Genomic DNA, 6191 nt, shown 5'->3' with positions numbered 1-6191 from the left:
TGGGTGGGTACATGCGTGCTCTGGTGCACGTGTGGAAGTCCAAGAACAATCTAAGGCCTAGGTTGTCTCCTTCAAACTCGGTTCTCTCTGACATCTGACAACTCAGGTTTTCAGGATTCACCACGCTTTACCCTCTAACTACCCTTAAATCATTGGGAAAATAGATGCTCCCGTTTTTGTGGGTTTTATTTTTTAACATTCCTGAGAACTCTGACATTTAAAAGCACAAAGGTAATTTTTTTCTCTTCAGCATAAAGCAGGTAAAGAAATATACATTGTTTCATTTAAGAATAGTTCTTCCTGATGTGTGCTTTCTGAAAGTCTGAAAAAGTATATGGAGAGCGATGAAAATAAAGGATTCTGATGTTTTGCGTTATGTGGTACTCTGCAAAGAATGATGACCTCTCCTGATACCCCACTCTCCAAGCCTGGATGTGAGTCACCCTCTGCTCTAGTGTATCCACTCTGTATGTACAACCTGCATATTAATTAGTGATCGACTCAGTGATCAAACTGTTTAAATGACAGATGTTCAAACAGCCTCTATCATACTTAATAATAACCCCAACATATAAAATTGATGATTACAGTAATTAGGACATTATGTGAGTTGTATCATTACTGTGGACAAATATCTGACAGCAACAACCTAAAGGAAATGGCCCAAAGACCCAGGGCAAGTATGACTTCAAAGATATTCCTCCAATGAGGTTCTTTCCTCAGCTAGGCCTCACCTCTGGTGTTTCTATGATCTCCAAAGATAATGACGCCCGCCAGCTTCTCACTAAGCGCAAGTGTATAAGACATTTCATATTCGATCCATAATAAAAATCTCCCAAAGAAGAGCCATCTGTGTTCCCTTAAAGAATCATCTCATGCTATCACAAGAAGAGGTAAAGAGAAGAGAATAATATTCTGAGAGAGAAAGAGAGAGAGAGAGAAAGAGAGAATATGGAAGAGGAGTTTTAAATTTGGTTGCAACATTAATGAGCAAAGAAGTTTCTTTCCAAAATTCTAAATTCTAATACTTTGTGGGCTTGAACAAATGTCTCAGCATAAGCTGGAATCCAAATACATATCATTCAGAACCCACATTCTTATACTTCAGTTTTAAAGGTATCTCAAAATAGAGATATAAAGTGCCCCCTCAAAAGGTCCATGAGTTATTGGTCCCCAGCAGGTGGATGAAATCCCTGAGGGGTAATTAAATCATGAAGTGCTGAGCTAAACAGCAGTTAATCAACTCACTGATTCACAATTTGAAGGCATTATTGGAAAGTGCTGGAAAAGTTCCGAGGTAGAGACGAAGAGGGAGAGGTCAGTCAGAAGTAAGTCTTACACACACACACACACACACACACACACACACACACACACACACACACACACAAAGAAGTTCATTCCAAAAGCAATTAAGGCACATTCTTGCAATTAAAAAAAAATCCCAGAACTACAAAAAGACAAAAATAATTTAAATTCCCCATTCTAGATGAATGCTTGCCCTGTGAAGTATGGAATGATTTAAACCTCAGCTCCTCCCAGAACGATGAACGATGAACGGCCCTCACGGTCTCTTTGGCAGCTTTAGGAAGAGAATGAAACCCTGGGTTTGATCATTACACGTGACTGTTATTTATGAAGAAAATCCACATTTTTTTCCTCCTTCTTGTGTCTTCTCATTCCAAGGCTGATCTCTGACTCTGAGGTGGGAGTTTTGTAATCTCCCTCAACAGAAATTGCTCCAGGGAAAATTTGGAAAGATCATTGGGGAAATTGACTTTTTTGTCCCCAGAAAGTCAAAGAACAAAAAAAAAAAAAAAAAAACTGTGAAGTTAAAATATTCACGTAGAAGCAGGAAACACATGGAACCAACTTTCAAAGAAAATTTCTAATTAGCTATGAAGGGTTGACAAAGCTCCTTGGGTAGGTATAGAAGCTACAATTGAATCGGGGCTCTAACATTCAGGTATCCTGAGCTATGCGCGGCAAACCAATGCCTTTTCATGAGCTTTCTTTTCATGAGCTTTGCCCAGGCCCCTCACATTCTCCAGCAGTAGAGATGACTGCATTGCAAATATGTCAGTCATCCTTCACTCACTCAACCTCTTATACTTCCATTAATTGAACCAGTCCTGTGCCAAGCCCTGTGTCATATGCTTCAGATACAGACAAGAGAACTTTGTCATTAATGAGTGCACATCCCGGATCAGAAATCATATACAGTAATTACAGTACAGAGAGCTGGTCCCAATAATAGAGCTAAGGAATGATCAAAGAGGGAAGAAGATAATTAGCTTGGGAGAAGAGTTTTGGGTCAAATGACTGAGTTGGGGTACATAGGTAAGTTTGGGCAAAATGAGGAATACAAATAGCAACACGGAAGGCACAAGATGTTGCAGTGAATATTAAGAAAGTGTACACCAACCCATGCTATTGCTGGCTCTGGCAGGCCACATGGCATCTGTGGGATATTTTCATCTCAATCAGCAAAATGTCTCCACCTGACTTGTGACGTTCCAAACTTCCCTCCCATGTTGCCGAAGGCTGCTCTCTGGGCCCCGTGGCGATCTCGCCATCCATCTTCTAGTCCCCAAGGCGGGTTGCTGCCACACCAGAGACCACCCATCTCATGGCTTTCATGCTGTGGACTCTGCTCACATTCCTAGCATCCACCCCCTGTGATTATAGCCACAATTCCCAGTAACCCGTTAAAATCAAAACTCAATAAGCTTGTAATTTATATTAAGGTCTCATTCCACAAAACGTCCACACAGTAAACTCAGAGCCAACTAATATTGATATAAACTGCCCACCTAGATAAGACAAATTGTCCTGTAAAATTCCATCCCTTATGAAATATTCATAATTACCTGTGACCCATTACGGCCACCCAGATCTGGTTTGTCCTTCTCCTCCGTCTTGGTTCTTCCTCCTCCTCTCACTCTCCCTCCTCTCCCCAAAACTCTGTACCCATCTTATTTTTTCACTGCCCAATCAATCGCAGGCCTTGTCTTATTTTGTGCCTGCCCTATCCTGCATAAAGACAACAGTCTAAGAGAGACCATGATAGTATTCATTTTGGCTTTATTGGCTGAAAACTGTCCTAAAATAGTGTTCCAAGTAGAACATTTCAGATTCTGATCATAGCAGCACGGAATTCATTAGAGTCTGGGGAAATGTGGCTTCAAAAGGAGAATTTCCATTGGAACAAGACTTCACAACCCTGCACTTTGATTGGCTGTGGTTTTCGGTAGGGGTTTCCATCTGCTACAAAGAGAAGTTTTCTTGATGATGGGTGAAGACTACATCCATTCTTTGGTCTGAGGACAAATGTGTATAAATCATACTTAAGGATTGTGCTGGTTTAGTGAATTAGTGGTTGTAGCTTCTCCTCCGATGACAGCTATTCCACAGCATTGAGAAGTTAGCTCGGTTTCCAGTACCAAGAATGTTTTCACATTTGCTGAGCAGGTCTTAAAGTCCACTTGGAGAGCAAGTTGGTTACCACCAAAGTATGTGTCATTCTAAATGGTCCTGCTTGGTGCTCGTGTGGATTACTTCTCTCATTACTAAGACAAAATACTGGAAAAAGGAAAGAAAGAAACAGTAAAAAAAAAAGGAGCAGTTAATTTTGCTTGCAGTTTCAGAGGAAACAGCCCATTCTGGTAAGGCAACAGGAACCCTAGCTACTGGACATGGAGTGACTGGTCACATTGCAGAATCAGGATGCAGACAGTAATGAATGCTGGTGTTCAGTTAACCTTCTCTTTATGCAGTAGAACCACAACTAGGGAATGGGGCTGCCTACATTTAGAGGTGTTCTTCTCACTTAACTTCATCTAGATAGTCTTCCAGATATGCCCAGAGATTGTCCCCATGGTGATTTGCAATCTGGTCAAGTTAACACTCAATGTAAACGATCAAAGTATAATATAAGGAATGGTAGGCTCAAAAATAGTTTAGATGAAGCAAAGGCATAATTAGACATATTTTTAGACTCTTTTCTTTTACTTTTGTGTTGTGTTTGCATGTGCTCGTGTGTGTATATATGTGAATGTGCGTGCTCATGTGTGTACATGTATGAATGCAGGTCTGAAAGTATATGAAGTTCAGAGTGGACTATACAGTGTTTTCCTCAGTCACTCTCCAAATTATTTTGCTAAGCTGGCTCCCCATTGGTCTCTAGGAACCTGCCTGTCTCAGCCTGTCTCGGCCTCCCACACGCTGGCATTAGAGATGTGTACCCTGGGCCTGGCTTTTATGGAAGTGCTGCAGATCGGACTTAGATCCTCTTGCTTATGCAGTGGACACTTTATTGACTGAGCCAAGTCTCCTACCCATTGTTTTGCTCTGTGACTTTAAATTTTTCTTAATACACTATAGCAGGAAATCACATAAGAGTACATAATAATATGATTTTCTCAAATATCTTACATTTTTAAATAATTTTAAATATTGATTTTTTTAATCCAGTGACTCAGATTTTCAAAATTCAAAACTATCAAAGGTTTTACAATGAATTGCCCCAGACCGAAGCATCTATTATAAATATCTCCACCAAGCAGGTAACCATTTCATTACTTCTTTGAAATATAAATACCACTCTTTCTTTATTTTCCTGTGCTAAAGAGAATTCTATTCAAAGATCTACACTTTATTTCTTTATTATTTTAAAAATATGTCTTAGAGTACTTTCCATATTAATACATGGAGAAACTTTTATAGCTGCCTTTCATTAAATACAGATGAGATTAAAGGTATAGTTTGGTAACAGAATGTGTGTTTAATATGCCTGAGGCCCAGTGCCCACTCCCCAGCACCACAATTAATAAATAAATGCTTCAATTGCAATGTAAAAATAAAAAGGTGGAGAAACAAGAAACAATAGCCCTGAAAAAGCATGATGCTTAGAGACTGGGGGACTAGGCAAGAGATGGAGTCAATAAAATTTGGAGACAGTTTGGAGAAAAGGTAGACCAAGAAAGAAACAAAGACATGGGGCAGAGTTTTAAAGCACTAGCTGCTCTCCTAGAAGACCTGAGGTCAGTTCCCAACACCCGCATTGGGTGGCTCCCAAGGGCAGCTCACTACCACCTGTAACTACAGCTCCAAGGGTCTGATGCCTTATTTTGGGCTCACCAGACATGGACACACACACACACACACACACACACACACACACACACACACACACACTCTCTCTCTCAAATGAATAAAATAAAACTTTTTTTTTTGAAGAGGCAATTGAAGGTAGAGGAATAAGCACTTCATGGTCTTAGAGATTGGAGTAGCTTTTGTCAAATGGAGGCGTTTCACAGAAGTAGAAACATGAATGAACCACCATACATAGTTCCATGGTCAAAAGTCTAAAAAGTTCCCAGTATGCATTATCATGTTGAAACTTTATAGCATCCCCAGGACTGGAGATATGGCTTAGTAGTCCAAGGCATGCTCTACTCTTCTAGAGGACCTAGATTTGGTTCCTAGCACCCATAAGGAGACTAACAGCTGTTTGGAACTCCAGTTCCAGAGAATCTAACACCTTCTTCTTGCCTCTGCAACCACTATAGGCCTATGACACAGATATGCATACACCCAAAATACCCAAAACACAAATTAAAAATAAATTTTAAAATCTTAAACATCATTGAAAGTTCTTTGTTGTTGTTATTGTTGTTGTTTTGCTTATGTGTTTATTTTGAAAACTACTATGTTAAAATACACACAAACACATACTGCCCAGCACTGAATCTCTACCCTGGTAGTTCATACCTTAATTTTCCTTTAAACGGTCCTTGCCCCACAAATGGAAAATTCATCTACAAAGGAAACTACACTTATGAAGAGGCTAGCAAGCCCATTAATATCTACACTGTGGATATCTACATCTGGATGTCATGAGGTGGTTGCCTTGATGACCCTAAATCTATCCCTAAGGCCTATGTCTTCCCTTACCTAGTCTGCCTCCCTCCAATCAATGCATATCCACATACTGGGTCCACACTGATAAGTCATCATAAATAATTGACCATGTGAAAGAAGATTGGAAAGGCAAGCTGGAATATCAGGAGACACTTGAGGATCTTCAGAGTGGAAATGGCTATGAAGTGGAGAGGAGAAAACATGCAGACTAAGATCCAAAGGCTGAAAGCAGCCCTTCTGACCCGACTACATCATGTAAAGATGCTAAA

This window comes from Rattus norvegicus, chromosome 15 (genome assembly GCF_036323735.1).
Source record: "Rattus norvegicus strain BN/NHsdMcwi chromosome 15, GRCr8, whole genome shotgun sequence".
Classification (NCBI taxonomy): domain Eukaryota; kingdom Metazoa; phylum Chordata; class Mammalia; order Rodentia; family Muridae; genus Rattus; species Rattus norvegicus.
This window is presented reverse-complemented; position numbering follows the sequence as displayed.